Source organism: Salmo salar, unplaced genomic scaffold, assembly GCF_905237065.1.
Source record: "Salmo salar unplaced genomic scaffold, Ssal_v3.1, whole genome shotgun sequence".
NCBI classification, from domain to species: Eukaryota; Metazoa; Chordata; class Actinopteri; order Salmoniformes; family Salmonidae; genus Salmo; species Salmo salar.
This window is the reverse complement of record NW_025547623.1, coordinates 38,400-54,165: the sequence shown is the minus strand read 5'-3', so window position 1 is coordinate 54,165 and position 15,766 is coordinate 38,400. Positions and strand designations below refer to the sequence as shown.

The 15,766-nt window shown below is 43.3% G+C and overlaps 1 protein-coding gene across 1 annotated transcript in view; it reads left to right on the top strand.

Annotated features, from left to right (window-relative positions):
• Positions 1-1,515: 1,515 nt before the first annotated feature.
• Positions 1,516-15,766, top strand: part of LOC123732103 (trinucleotide repeat-containing gene 6A protein-like) — a 37,722-nt gene continuing 23,471 nt past the window's right edge. Inside the window, exons 1-2 of the mRNA XM_045711452.1 lie at positions 1,516-1,566; positions 12,454-12,515. The gene's annotated coding sequence lies outside the window, so the exon portion shown is untranslated. The remainder of the gene's footprint in view (positions 1,567-12,453; positions 12,516-15,766) is intronic.

Genomic DNA, 15,766 nt, shown 5'->3' with positions numbered 1-15,766 from the left:
CACACTTCAACACTCAGACATAATTGACCAAAGATGCATTTGTGTTTAGCGAGTCCGCCAGATCAGAGGCAGAAGGGATGGACCATGTGTTGTCTTGATAAGTGCGTGAATGGGACCATTTTCCTGTCCTGTCTAAGCATTCAAAATGTAACGAGTACTTTTGGGTGTCAGGTAAAATGTATGGAGTAAAAAGTACATTCTTTTCTTTAGGAATGTAGTGAAGTAAAAGTAAGCGAAAATATAAATAGTAAAGATACTCCCCCAAAAAATATCTTAAGTAGTACTTTAAAGTATTTTAACTTAAGTACTTTACACCACTGGCTATTTCCCAATAACATTGAGAGCAGCCTGCAGGTGATCTGGAGTAGAGAGTTTATAAAGATCGCCTTTTATTTTTGACTTAACAGTTATTTTCTGTACTGCATTGTTGCTTTAAGGGCTTGTAAAGAAGTAAGAATTTCACTGTCGTATTCGGAGCATGTGACATAATCAAATTGTGATTTGCGTTATTGTTTTGTTGTCAATAACTTACTGATAAGAACTTAACTCTTATCAACTGTTGGACTTTGGTAACCTTGTAACCTAAGTTGTGTGAATGATACTGTAATCAACTTAGTATTCAAAACAAACCCTCTTTTTAGAATTTGAAGTAGTGTATTTCTTCACTCAACACTAACTACCAGTATAAAACAGTGTCTAGCTACTATAAATAACTCAGGAGAAGAAGATAGACTTTTAGCACTCACTAAGTCCTCTACTATAACTCTGGAGAAGATAGACTTTTAGCACTCACTAAAGTCCTCTACTATAACTCTGGAGAAGAAGATAGACTTTTAGCACTCACTAAAGTGCTCTACTATAACTCAGGAGAAGAAGATAGACTTTTAGCACTCACTAAAGTCCTCTACTATAACTCAGGAGAAGAAGATAGACTTTTAGCACTCACTAAAGTGCTCTACTATAACTCAGGAGGAGAAGATAGACTTTTAGCACTCACTAAAGTGCTCTACTATAACTCTGGAGAAGATAGACTTTTAGCACTCACTAAGTCCTCTACTATAACTCAGGAGAAGATAGACACTCACTAAAGTCCTCTACTATAACTCAGGAGAAGATAGACACTCACTAAAGTCCTCTACTATAACTCAGGAGAAGATAGACTTTTAGCACTCACTAAAGTCCTCTACTATAACTCTGGAGAAAATAGACTTTTAGTACTCACTAAAGTCCTCTACTATAACTCTGGAGAAGATAGACTTTTAGCACTCACTAAAGTCCTCTACTCCAAAGCCTCCATTTTGGGTCTGTGTGTGTCTCTGTGTGGCTTCTAGAGGAAGTGGTGCTCCAGCAAACTAGTTTCCTGCAGCCCCCCCTGAACACACACAGCGAGAAGAGGGGGAAAGCAACACACACACAACACACACAAAAAAAAGGTTAGCGAGTGAAGAAAATGGCGATGGTACAGGACAAATGGCTCCTCTCGTAAAAGCGGCAAATGCGTTGAATTTCTTTAGTCTTTAGCCGGCTTCCATTTCCACTCTGTTGTTGCACTTTATATTGTATGAGGTAAGGCTTTTTTTCTTCTAGATTGTGTTATCGTGTTGTTTATTGTTTTAGCCAGTATATCGATGTGTTACGCAGGTAACCGGGGGAAAGCTTGTCGTAGTTCAGTTTGCCCGCTGGTTGGTTACCTAGCTAGCTTGTTAGCCCGTTTCTAATGAACATGTTATCTACATAAGTCGTAGTTCAGTTTGCCCGCTGGTTGGTTACCTAGCTAGCTTGTTAGCCCGTTTCTAATGAACATGTTAGCTACATAAGTCGTAGTTCAGTTTGCCCGCTGGTTGGTTACCTAGCTAGCTTGTTAGCCCGTTTCTAATGAACATGTTAGCTACATAAGTCGTAGTTCAGTTTGCCCGCTGGTTGGTTACCTAGCTAGCTTGTTAGCCCGTTTCTAATGAACATGTTAGCTACATAAGTCGTAGTTACGCGGTACTGTGTGTGTTTTTCTTTCCATGGAAGAAAATAGCGAAACGACTGTTTAAAAAAAAAAGGATTGAAAGGCCACTGTACGATTTTGATTAGTTAATATTACCGGTATTGTGGATGACCCGGTGTGAAAGTTCTGTTGGCTAGCTAGCTAGTTAGCTAAATGTTGGCTACGTTGCCTTGCAGACAAGACGATGGTGCAGAATTAAAGGGCGTCAAATATAAGGCGATTTTTCTGGTAACTTAATTTCATCAACATTGCCAACACATAGATGTTAAGATTTCTGCTTAACTGTTTGATCGATTTGTGATTTCGTTTTTTTTACCAATAGCTAGTTAAGAGAATGTTAGTTAGGCTAACTGCTAGTTAGCATAAATTCAACCAAGTTGTCGCTTGGATACGCGGCTGCAGAATGTCCTCACTGTAGCCACGGCACAGGTTTATTAACAAATAACTTTAGTGTACAAAAAATATCTTATTTGTCCTTGGGTTGTTTTGATAACCAGCAAGCTATTGTCCCGGTGTTTCAGACTGTATTTTGTTTTAGTTAGCCTGTTAGCTAGCTAAACAACCGAGATTTTATGCACAGGAGTAGTCTAGCGCTAACTAGTTACATTGCATTAGCTAGTTATCGATTTTGGCTGTTCTTCTTCTATCAAACCAAACAAGTGTTTCCTAAAGTAATACATATACATTTTAAACATGTGTGATGTTTACTAGTTAGCTGTTAACGCCGTGTGAATAAACACCTTTCGCAGAGCCAGCCAGTACAGTCAGTGGCCATGTTAAGCTGGTTAGCAAACCATCTAATGGCCGATCAACACCGATCAAAACCCTCTTATTTTCCTTTCAGGCTTAAACTCTTATTAACGTTTGGCTAGCTGACCGATAAGGGTGCACCTGCAGCCAGCAATTCGGGGCGTTCCTGTATCTGCAGGATCCCCTCTTTTATATACTTCTATTGGTCGATTTTTTTTTAGGCTATGACTTCAGTACATAGGCGGGAGGCTGAGGCGCTCCAGTACAGTAGATGGCGGTAATGCGCCATAACATTGGATGCCAACTGCCGATAAACCCCACAGAAGAGGCGGGAAGCAATAACCGTAGCTAGCTATATGTAACCGATGTGAAATGGCTAGGTAGTTAGTGGTGGTGCGCGCTAATAGCGTTTCAATCGGTGACGTCACTCGCTCTGAGACCTTGAAGTAGTCGTTTCCCCCTTTGCTCTGCAAGGGCCGCGGATTTTGTGGAACGATGGGTAACGATGCTTCGTGGGGTGGCTGTTGTCGATGTGTGCAGAGGGTCCCTGGTTCGAGCCCAGGTAGGGGCGAGGAGAGGGATGGAAGCAATACTGTTACATATAGCTAGTACACATCTGTCGTGACCTTCGCCCCCGCCTGTCGGGCTCTGTTTTTCCACAGTTCTGTTAACGACGGTGACGGCAGGCGTGTGCTAGCTTAGCCGGGAGCAACACTGTCTTAGCTGACTAGCAAGCTAGCTGTCGGGCACGGTTTTCTCTGGTACACAGGATGCTGGGGGGGTGACACCGTGTGCTAACTAGAAGCTAGTACACAGTGTTGCTAGCGGGAGGCGGGGGATGACCGGTAGACAGTGCCCATGGCCCCGACGGTACACGGCAGACGGGAGGCGGGGCGACATCGTGTGCTAGCTAACAAGCAAGCTTGCACACGGTGTCGTTAGCTAGCTAGTTTGCGCGCGGTGTCGCTTGCTAGCTAGTTTGCGCGCGGTGTCGCTCGCTAGCTAGTTTGCGCTCGGTGTCGTTAGCTAGCTAGTTTGCGCTCGGTGTCGTTAGCTAGCTAGTTTGCGCGCGGTGTTGCTCCAGCCTCACGCCTGCTGTACTAGTGGGAGGTGGGGGCAACCGTTTTCCCACATTTCTTTTAACGTCTCTATGTGGTCAACATGCTCATTGGCTCTGCCCAGGCCCATAGTACATCATGTACTAGGTTACATGTAGTAGGCATGGCAAACCCGTTTTGGTTACTTCTGGTAAATCTTCAAAAATAAATAAATCGCAGTCAGGGCATAAAATGTACTTTTGGGTCCACCAGCCACTGTGGCAAGTAGATTTAAAAATAAATAATACCAGCCAAAATATTTTTGGGGCCCTAAAATTATACCAGTGAAACACAAAAAAAACAGATCAGCATGCATTTTAATGTTTCTAAAACAAATGTTTTACTAGTAAGAGGTAATGCGGTATATTGTTTAGTTTCATATTTTTTTGTCTATTAACCAAAATGTCACAGATGAGACAAAAAAAAATGTGCCTGCCCCTTTAAGGGCAGCAGGTTACCATGGTAACATGACTTGTCATGTGACTAGTACAAGTGTTGTCTTCTCTTAACAGTTGAAACTCAAACATTTTGGAAAAACATCCTAGCTTGTAAACTAAACAATGTAAATAGACCAAGAAACACGAGGATAAAGTCTCAATTCAGTTGACTTTCTTTTCAAGTAAATTAGATGAACTTGCATGCCCACACTTCTAAAAAATGAATATTTCACTCTGCTCTTGACGTGCCCACAGCCCCCCAACAAGGAAGTGTTGCAGCGTGAGGTGGAATAGGCTTATTTAAGATTTCTAGTTCTTTGACTTTGTGCTATTAATTTACTAGCTATGAAACAAAATGGCAAAAAATACTTTGAAAACAGCTACTGCAGCATTCATTTGACTATAAATGTGATCATACTTGACTATTTTTATTCACAAATGTGAATGAAATGCTCGCACTGTAGAGCTCTGACCACCTGCCAACGTGGCTAGTGAAATAGACATCGTACCTGCCGTTGCCAAAATCTATCTGTATTTGGCAGGTGGTAGGTGTTAATGTGAGGCCCTGATTGCAGCATGTTTTTGGACTCATTCAGCAGTTTTTCCCCTCTGATAAAAAAAAAAAAAGTACAATACCTTTTGGAAATTCATGTTGAAAATGATGCTGTTTCTGCTTCCTGTTGACAAGACGTTTGATAAATAGCCGAATGTCAAAACAAGTTTTTAACGTGTCCAGATCAATAACCGAATGTCAAAACAGTTTTAACGCGTCCAGATCAATAACCGAATGTCAAAACAGTTTTAACGTGTCCAGATCAATAACCAAATATGTGGAAACGGTTTGATATGTTGAAACCATAAACATAACATGTACTACCTGGTAATCACATGACTTCATTCACCAAAAACCCTGTTGTTTCAACTAGTGGCAATAAATCCCTGGTATCGATAAGGGGGGAAATCAGGTTGTACGTACGGATGAAACTAACACAACAGCAACAACCTCTCCAGTTTCCATCACAGGTTAGCGAACAACCTACAGAAGACAGTTCGCTACTAAAAACACAAAAGAGAAAAGCAACACCTAATAGCCAACTCATATCACGTTGAAATGTTACATTTTAGTCACTTAGCAGACGCTCTTATCCAGAGCGATTTACAGTAGTGAATGCATACATTTCATTTAAAAAAAAATTATTCTCCGTACTAGTTCCCCGTGGGAATCGAACCCACAACCCTGGCGTTGCAAACACCATGCTCTACCAACTGAGCCACACGGGAAATCAATTGCGCGAGAGCGGGGAGATGAGGTTCAACCAACACAGTTTAACAACAACAACAAAAAACACACAGGATTCTGGGAATAATGTGTTTATCACTGTTTAGAGAACAATTTCCTAAAGGACTGCTAGCTTCATTTTGAAGTATTACGCTTTCCCCCCACTTTTTTTTCTTTAGTGGGTCGCCCAACGCAGTAAGAGTAACGCAACACTTTATTGTTGTTGTTGTTAATCACGTCCATCGACGTCACACTGAAATCAATAGAACAGGAAGCTAATGGTTTGGGGTTTAGCTCTGCTTAAACTAACACTATTCACAGGCCACAGGGACACTTGGAATAACCTTTAACCTTTACGCGGTTGCTTAGATGAGCTCCTGCGGAAGGGTTATAACCTTTACGTGGTTGGTTAGATGAGCTCTTGCGGAAGGGTTATAACCTTTACGTGGTTGGTTAGATGAGCTCTTGCGGAAGGGTTATAACCTTTACGTGGTTGGTTAGATGAGCTCTTGCGGAAGGGTTATAACCTTTACGTGGTTGGTTAGATGAGCTCTTGCGGAAGGGTTATAACCTTTACGTGGTTGGTTAGATGAGCTCTTGCGGAAGGGTTATAACCTTTACGTGGTTGGTTAGATGAGCTCTTGCGGAAGGGTTATAACCTTTACGTGGTTGGTTAGATGAGCTCTTGCGGAAGGGTTATAACCTTTACGTGGTTGGTTAGATGAGCTCTTGCGGAAGGGTTATAACCTTTACGTGGTTGGTTAGATGAGCTCTTGCGGAAGGGTTATAACCTTTACGTGGTTGGTTAAATGAGCTCTTGCGGAAGGGTTATAACCTTTACGTGGTTGGTTAGATGAGCTCTTGCTGAAGGGTTATAACCTTTACGTGGTTGGTTAGATGAGATCTTGCAGAAGGGTTATAACCTTTACGTGGTTGGTTAGATGAGCTCTTGCGGAAGGGTTATAACCTTTACGTGGTTGGTTAGATGAGATCTTGCGGAAGGGTTATAACCTTTACGTGGTTGGTTAGATGAGCTCTTGCGGAAGGGTTATAACCTTTACGTGGCTGGTTAGATGAGCTCCTGCAGAAGGGTTATATCTATATTCTGGAACATCGGATGTTGGTTTAGGAAGGCTGCCACGACAGTAAGGGTTATATCTATATTCTGGAACATCGGATGTTGGTTTAGGAAGGCTGCCACGACAGTAAGGGTTATATCTATATTCTGGAACATCGGATGTTGGTTTAGGAAGGCTGCCACGACAGTAAGGGTTATATCTATATTCTGGAACATCGGATGTTGGTTTAGGAAGGCTGCCACGACAGTAAGGGTTATATCTATATTCTGGAACATCGGATGTTGGTTTAGGAAGGCTGCCACGACAGTAAGGGTTATATCTATATTCTGGAACATCGGATGTTGGTTTAGGAAGGCTGCCACGACAGTAAGGGTTATATCTATATTCTGGAACATCGGATGTTGGTTTAGGAAGGCTGCCACGACAGTAAGGGTTATATCTATATTCTGGAACATCGGATGTTGGTTTAGGAAGGCTGCCACGACAGTAAGGGTTATATCTATATTCTGGAACATCGGATGTTGGTTTAGGAAGGCTGCCACGACAGTAAGGGTTATATCTATATTCTGGAACATCGGATGTTGGTTTAGGAAGGCTGCCACGACAGTAAGGGTTATATCTATATTCTGGAACATCGGATGTTGGTTTAGGAAGGCTGCCACGACAGTAAGGGTTATATCTATATTCTGGAACATCGGATGTTGGTTTAGGAAGGCTGCCACGACAGTAAGGGTTATATCTATATTCTGGAACATCGGATGTTGGTTTAGGAAGGCTGCCACGACAGTAAGGGTTATATCTATATTCTGGAACATCGGATGTTGGTTTAGGAAGGCTGCCACGACAGTAAGGGTTATATCTATATTCTGGAACATCGGATGTTGGTTTAGGAAGGCTGCCACGACAGTAAGGGTTATATCTATATTCTGGAACATCGGATGTTGGTTTAGGAAGGCTGCCACGACAGTAAGGGTTATATCTATATTCTGGAACATCGGATGTTGGTTTAGGAAGGCTGCCACGACAGTAAGGGTTATATCTATATTCTGGAACATCGGATGTTGGTTTAGGAAGGCTGCCACGACAGTAAGGGTTATATCTATATTCTGGAACATCGGATGTTGGTTTAGGAAGGCTGCCACGACAGTAAGGGTTATATCTATATTCTGGAACATCGGATGTTGGTTTAGGAAGGCTGCCACGACAGTAAGGGTTATATCTATATTCTGGAACATCGGATGTTGGTTTAGGAAGGCTGCCACGACAGTAAGGGTTATATCTATATTCTGGAACATCGGATGTTGGTTTAGGAAGGCTGCCACGACAGTAAGGGTTATATCTATATTCTGGAACATCGGATGTTGGTTTAGGAAGGCTGCCACGACAGTAAGGGTTATATCTATATTCTGGAACATCGGATGTTGGTTTAGGAAGGCTGCCACGACAGTAAGGGTTATATCTATATTCTGGAACATCGGATGTTGGTTTAGGAAGGCTGCCACGACAGTAAGGGTTATATCTATATTCTGGAACATCGGATGTTGGTTTAGGAAGGCTGCCACGACAGTAAGGGTTATATCTATATTCTGGAACATCGGATGTTGGTTTAGGAAGGCTGCCACGACAGTAAGGGTTATATCTATATTCTGGAACATCGGATGTTGGTTTAGGAAGGCTGCCACGACAGTAAGGGTTATATCTATATTCTGGAACATCGGATGTTGGTTTAGGAAGGCTGCCACGACAGTAAGGGTTATATCTATATTCTGGAACATCGGATGTTGGTTTAGGAAGGCTGCCACGACAGTAAGGGTTATATCTATATTCTGGAACATCGGATGTTGGTTTAGGAAGGCTGCCACGACAGTAAGGGTTATATCTATATTCTGGAACATCGGATGTTGGTTTAGGAAGGCTGCCACGACAGTAAGGGTTATATCTATATTCTGGAACATCGGATGTTGGTTTAGGAAGGCTGCCACGACAGTAAGGGTTATATCTATATTCTGGAACATCGGATGTTGGTTTAGGAAGGCTGCCACGACAGTAAGGGTTATATCTATATTCTGGAACATCGGATGTTGGTTTAGGAAGGCTGCCACGACAGTAAGGGTTATATCTATATTCTGGAACATCGGATGTTGGTTTAGGAAGGCTGCCACGACAGTAAGGGTTATATCTATATTCTGGAACATCGGATGTTGGTTTAGGAAGGCTGCCACGACAGGTAACAGACATCTGTTTTTTGTTTTGTTTGTTTTCTTAAACGAATTACGACGCGACATAGAGGATATCAACAGTGACAACGGTTGGCTGCTATTTTAAGGGATAGTTTGACTGTCAAATCCCATGTTGGTGTGTGGCCATCGGCCCTTCTACATTTTTCATTTTTTTCCCCCTTCATTTTGTTTGACATTTTAGTCATTTAACAGATGCTCTTTATGCAGAGCCACTTACAGGAGCGTTTAGGGTTAAGTGCCTTGTTCAAGGGAACATCGATAATGTTTTTATTTTTTACGTGGCCAGCTCGGATTCGACCCAGCCACCTTTCGGTTACTGGCCCAACGCTGTCAATTCCAGTCTATCTCAGAAACCAAATTCCATTTTTAATTATGTTTTTTATTCTGAATCAAAAAACTTTTTCATGTATTTCCTGAATGAAATTGAATTAAAATGGAATTGACCCAAACCCTGGTAGACGGGTCCGTAGCTAGATAAATGGAATTGACCCAAACCCTGGTAGACGGGTCCGTAGCTAGATAAATGGAATTGACCCAATCCCTGGTAGACGGGTCCATAGCTAGATATATATATATATAATATTTACATTTTTGAAATAAGAAACTTATTTTAAACTCTTAACCTCTCTAGGGTCGGCGGGACGACATCGTCCCACCTACTCAACAGCCAGTTGAATCCCGTGGCGCGTTATTCAAATACCTTAGAAATGCTATTACTTCAATTTCTCAAACATATGACTATTTTACACCATTTTAAAGACAAGACTCTCGTTAATCTAACCACACTGTCCGGTTTTCAAAAAGGCTTTACAACGAAAGCAAAACATTAGATTATGTCAGCAGAGTACCCAGCCAGAAATAATCAGACACCCATTTTTCAAGCTAGCAAATAATGTCACATAAACCCAAACCACAGCTAAATGCAGCACTAACCTTTGATGATCTTCATCACATGACAACCCAAGGACATTATGTTATACAATACATGCATGTTTTGTTCAATCAAGTTCATATTTATATCAAAAACCAGCTTTTTACATTAGCATGTGACGTTCAGAACTAGCATACCCCCCGCAAACTTCCGGTGAATTTACTAAATTACTCACGATAAACGTTCACAAAAAACATAACAATTATTTTAAGAATTATAGATACAGAACTCCTCTATGCACTCGATATGTCCGATTTTAAAATAGCTTTTCGGTGAAAGCACATTTTGCAATATTCTCAGTAGATAGCCCGGCATCACAGGGCTAGCTATTTAGACACCCACCAAGTTTAGCCCTCACCAAAGTCAGATTTACTATAAGAAAAATGTTATTACCTTTGCTGTCTTCGTCAGAATGCACTCCCAGGACTTCTACTTCAATAACAAATGTTGGTTTGGTTCAAAATAATCCATAGTTATGTCCAAATATCCTCTGTTTTGTTTGTGCGTTCAAGACACTATCCGAATGTTAAAGAAGGGTGACGCGCACAACGCATTTCGTGACAAAAAAATTCTAAATATTCCATTACCGTACTTCGAAGCATGTCAACCGCTGTTTAAAATCTATTTTTATGCCATTTTTCTCGTAAAAAAGCGATAATATTCCGACCGGGAAAGCGTGTTTACGTTCAAAGACGAAAGAAAATAAAACATGGGGTCGACTGCGTACGCGCCTCAGCCCATTGTCCTCTGATAGAGCACTTGCCAAAAGCGCTAATGTTTTTCAACCAGTGGCTGGAATTACATCATTCAGCTTTTTCCCGCCTTCTGAGAGCCTATGGGAGCCGTAGGAAGTGTCACGTTACAGCAAAGATCCTCAGTCTTCAATAAACAGAGTCAAGAAGCTCAAGGAATGGTCAGACAGGCCACTTCCTGTACAGAATCTTCTCAGGTTTTTGCCTGCCATATGAGTTCTGTTATACTCACAGACACCATTCAAACTGTTTTAGAAACTTTAGGGTGTTTTCTATCCAAAGCCAATAATTATATGCATATTCTAGTTTCTGGGCAGTAGTAATAACCAGATTAAATCGGGTACGTTTTTTATCCGGCCGTGTAAATACTGCCCCCTACCCCCAACAGGTTAACGCCTAGTGGTCAATTCCATACTAACTGAATTAAAAAAAATATATTTTTTTTTTATTTAACCAGGTAGGCTAGTTGAGAACAAGTTCTCATTTACAACTGCGACTTGGCCAAGATAAAGCAAAGCAGTTAGACACAAACAACAACACAGAGTTACACATGGAGTAAAACAAACATACACTCAATAATACAGTAGAACAATAAGTCTATATACAATGTGAGCAAATGAGGTGAGATAAGGGACGTAAAGGCAATAAAGGCCATGGTGGCGAAGTAAATACAATATAGCAAGTAAAACACTGGAATGGTAGAATTGCAGTGGAAGAAAGTGCAAAGTAGAAATAGAAATAATGGGGCACAAAGGAGCAAAATAAATAAATAAGACAAAATTACAAGTGCCACTGAAAATTGTACCAAAAAAAATCACATTTTACAGTAAGATCCTTTTCAGATCCAAAGTTCTGTAGCAGAATTAAACGTGAGGGAGATTTTACTGTAATTCTGTTACCAAACTTTGCATCTGCAGTTTGTTCCACTAAAATGTAATTTATTTCAGTGTTAATTGTTCTAAGTAGCCATTGTGCTTAGAGTTGTGTGGTTTGTTTTTAACCTATTAATTATTTTTTTTAAATCAATGGTTTTTATTTGGTATACAGTTTTACATTCTCTACATAGTTCTGTTATTGTAGAATTTCCCTAGTCTGCTGTGGTTATTCTTAGACTGGAGAGTTAATTAGTGACCAGGATAAATGATCTGACTGGTCTTTGACTGGAGAGTTAATTAGTGACCAGGATAAATGATCTGACTGGTCTTTGACTGGAGAGTTAATTAGTGACCAGGATAAATGATCTGACTGGTCTTTGACTGGAGAGTTAATTAGTGACCAGGATAAATGATCTGACTGGTCTTTGACTGGAGAGTTAATTAGTGATCAGGATAAATGATCTGTCTGGTCTTTGACTGGAGAGTTAATTAGTGACCAGGATAAATGATCTGACTGGTCTTTGACTGGAGAGTTAATTAGTGACCAGGATAAATGATCTGACTGGTCTTTGACTGGAGAGTTAATTAGTGACCAGGATAAATGATCTGACTGGTCTTTGACTGGAGAGTTAATTAGCGACCAGGATAAATGATCTGACTGGTCTTTGACTGGAGAGTTAATTAGCGACCAGGATAAATGATCTGTCTGGTCTTTGACTGGAGAGTTAATTCATTTATTTATATGTTTTATTTAACCTTAACTTACTTGCCTAGTTAAATTAAAGATCAAATTCTTATTTACAATGACGGCCTACCCCGGGTCAAACCTGAACGACGCTGGGCCAATTGTGCGCCGACCTATGGGACTCCCAATCACAGCCGGATGTGATACAGCCTGGATTCGAACCGGGGTCTGTAGTGACGCCTCTTGCACTGAGACGCAGTGCCTTAGACCGCTGCGCCTCTCGGGAGCAGATTAGCGAGCTGGATAGATGAACTGACCTGTCTTTTTTTTAGAGCTCAATACAACACAATACAAGCTGTTACCAACGAAGAAACAAACTCAAGAGTCAAAACAGGTGAGGGTTTATATAGAGCCCTGGATCTGGGAGGGGTTTATATAGAGCCCTGGATCTGGGAGGGGTTTATATAGAGCCCTGGATCTGGGAGGGGTTTATATAGAGCCCTGGATCTGGGAGGGGTTTATATAGAGCCCTGGATCTGGGAGGGGTTTATATAGAGCCCTGGATCTGGGAGGGGTTTATATAGAGCCCTGGATCTGGGAGGGGTTTATATAGAGCCCTGGATCTGGGAGGGGTTTATATAGAGCCCTGGACCTGGGAGGGGTTTATATAGAGCCCTGGATCTGGGAGTGATTTATATAGAGCCCTGGATCTGCGAGTGGTTTATATAGAGCCCTGGATCTGGGAGGGGTTTATATAGAGCCCTGGATCTGGAAGGGGTTTATATAGAGCCCTGGATCTGGGAGTGATTTATATAGAGCCCTGGATCTGGGAGTGATTTATATAGAGCCCTGGATCTGGGAGTGATTTATATAGAGCCCTGGATCTGGGAGTGATTTATATAGAGCCCTGGACCTGGGAGTGATTTATATAGAGCCCTGGATCTGGGAGGGGTTTATATAGAGCCCTGGATCTGGGAGGGGTTTATATAGAGCCCTGGATCTGGGAGGGGTTTATATAGAGCCCTGGATCTGGGAGGGGTTTATATAGAGCCCTGGACCTGGGAGTGGTTTATATAGAGCCCTGGACCTGGGAGTGGTTTATATAGAGCCCTGGACCTGGGAGTGGTTTTTATAGAGCCCTGGACCTGGGAGTGGTTTATATAGAGCCCTGGACCTGGGAGTGGTTTATATAGAGCCCTGGACCTGGGAGTGGTTTATATAGAGCCCTGGATCTGGGAGTGGTTTATATAGAGCCCTGGATCTGGGAGTGATTTATATAGAGCCCTGGATCTGGGAGTGATTTATATAGAGCCCTGGAACTGGAAGGGGTTTATATAGAGCCCTGGATCTGGGAGTGGTTTATATAGAGCCCTGGATCTGGGAGTGATTTATATAGAGCCCTGGACCTGGGAGTGGTTTATATAGAGCCCTGGATCTGGGAGTGGTTTATATAGAGCCCTGGATCTGGGAGTGATTTATATAGAGCCCTGGATCTGCGAGTGGTTTATATAGAGCCCTGGATCTGGGAGGGGTTTATATAGAGCCCTGGATCTGGGAGGGGTTTATATAGAGCCCTGGACCTGGGAGTGATTTATATAGAGCCCTGGATCTGGGAGTGATTTATATAGAGCCCTGGATCTGGGAGTGATTTATATAGAGCCCTGGATCTGGGAGTGATTTATATAGAGCCCTGGATCTGGGAGGGGTTTATATAGAGCCCTGGATCTGGGAGGGGTTTATATAGAGCCCTGGATCTGGGAGGGTTTATATAGAGCCCTGGATCTGGGAGGGGTTTATATAGAGCCCTGGATCTGGGAGGGGTTTATATAGAGCCCTGGATCTGGGAGGGGTTTATATAGAGCCCTGGATCTGGGAGGGGTTTATATAGAGCCCTGGATCTGGGAGGGGTTTATATAGAGCCCTGGATCTGGGAGGGGTTTATATAGAGCCCTGGATCTGGGAGGGGTTTATATAGAGCCCTGGATCTGGGAGTGGTTTATATAGAGCCCTGGATCTGGGAGTGGTTTATATAGAGCCCTGGATCTGGGAGTGATTTATATAGAGCCCTGGATCTGGGAGGGGTTTATATAGAGCCCTGGATCTGGGAGTGATTTATATAGAGCCCTGGATCTGGGAGGGGTTTATATAGAGCCCTGGATCTGGGAGGGGTTTATATAGAGCCCTGGATCTGGGAGGGGTTTATATAGAGCCCTGGATCTGGGAGTGATTTATATAGAGCCCTGGATCTGGGAGGGGTTTATATAGAGCCCTGGATCTGGGAGGGGTTTATATAGAGCCCTGGATCTGGGAGTGGTTTATATAGAGCCCTGGATCTGGGAGTGGTTTATATAGAGCCCTGGACCTGGGAGTGGTTTATATAGAGCCCTGGACCTGGGAGTGGTTTATATAGAGCCCTGGACCTGGGAGTGGTTTATATAGAGCCCTGGACCTGGGAGTGGTTTATATAGAGCCCTGGACCTGGGAGTGGTTTATATAGAGCCCTGGATCTGCGAGTGGTTTATATAGAGCCCTGGATCTGGGAGGGGTTTATATAGAGCCCTGGATCTGGGAGGGGTTTATATAGAGCCCTGGACCTGGGAGTGATTTATATAGAGCCCTGGATCTGGGAGTGATTTATATAGAGCCCTGGATCTGGGAGTGATTTATATAGAGCCCTGGACCTGGGAGTGATTTATATAGAGCCCTGGATCTGGGAGGGGTTTATATAGAGCCCTGGATCTGGGAGGGGTTTATATCGAGCCCTGGATCTGGGAGGGGTTTATATAGAGCCCTGGATCTGGGAGTGGTTTATATAGAGCCCTGGATCTGGGAGGGGTTTATATAGAGCCCTGGATCTGGGAGGGGTTTATATAGAGCCCTGGATCTGGGAGGGGTTTATATAGAGCCCTGGATCTGGGAGTGGTTTATATAGAGCCCTGGATCTGTGTGCCTGCCTGCCCTTCTGGTCTTTTCCATTGTGGCCGTGCGTGTGTGTGCGTGTGCGTACTGGAGGTAAAGTCTGGTGACAGCAGCTGCTGCTTGTCAAAGCCCACCGCGGTTCCGTTGTAGCGTAGCGACCGAGCGGCCGGGCCCCGACTGCTGAGTAAGCGCTGCTGTTTTAAAGGCTGAATGAAAACCACTGCCACACTTTTTGTTGTAGACGGCTGTTTGTGTAGCTCATTGTAGTCATACAGTTCATGCAGAGACAAAAGACCTGTGACCCCCCCCCCAGACACCCCTGTTCCCGTCTCCAGCTACTACCCTTCCCCCAGCTACTACCCAGACCCCCGTCCCCAGCTTCTACACCGTCCCCAGACCCCCGTCCCCAGACCCCCGTACCCCAGCTTCTACCCCGTCCCCAGACCCCCATCCCCCCAGCTTCTACCTCGTCCCCAGACCCCCATCCCCCAGCTTCTACCTCGTCCCCCAGCTTCTACCCCGTCCCCAGACCCCCATCTTCTACCCCGTCCCCAGACCCCCAGCTTGTACCCCGTTACCTAGCTTCTACCCTGTCCCCAGACCCCCAGCTTGTACCCCGTCCCTCAGCTTCTACCCCGTTCCCCATCCTCTACCCTGACCCCATCCCCCACCTTTTAGTTGAATGAGGTGAATATATTTTAAATAAAACAGTTGGTAATATAAATA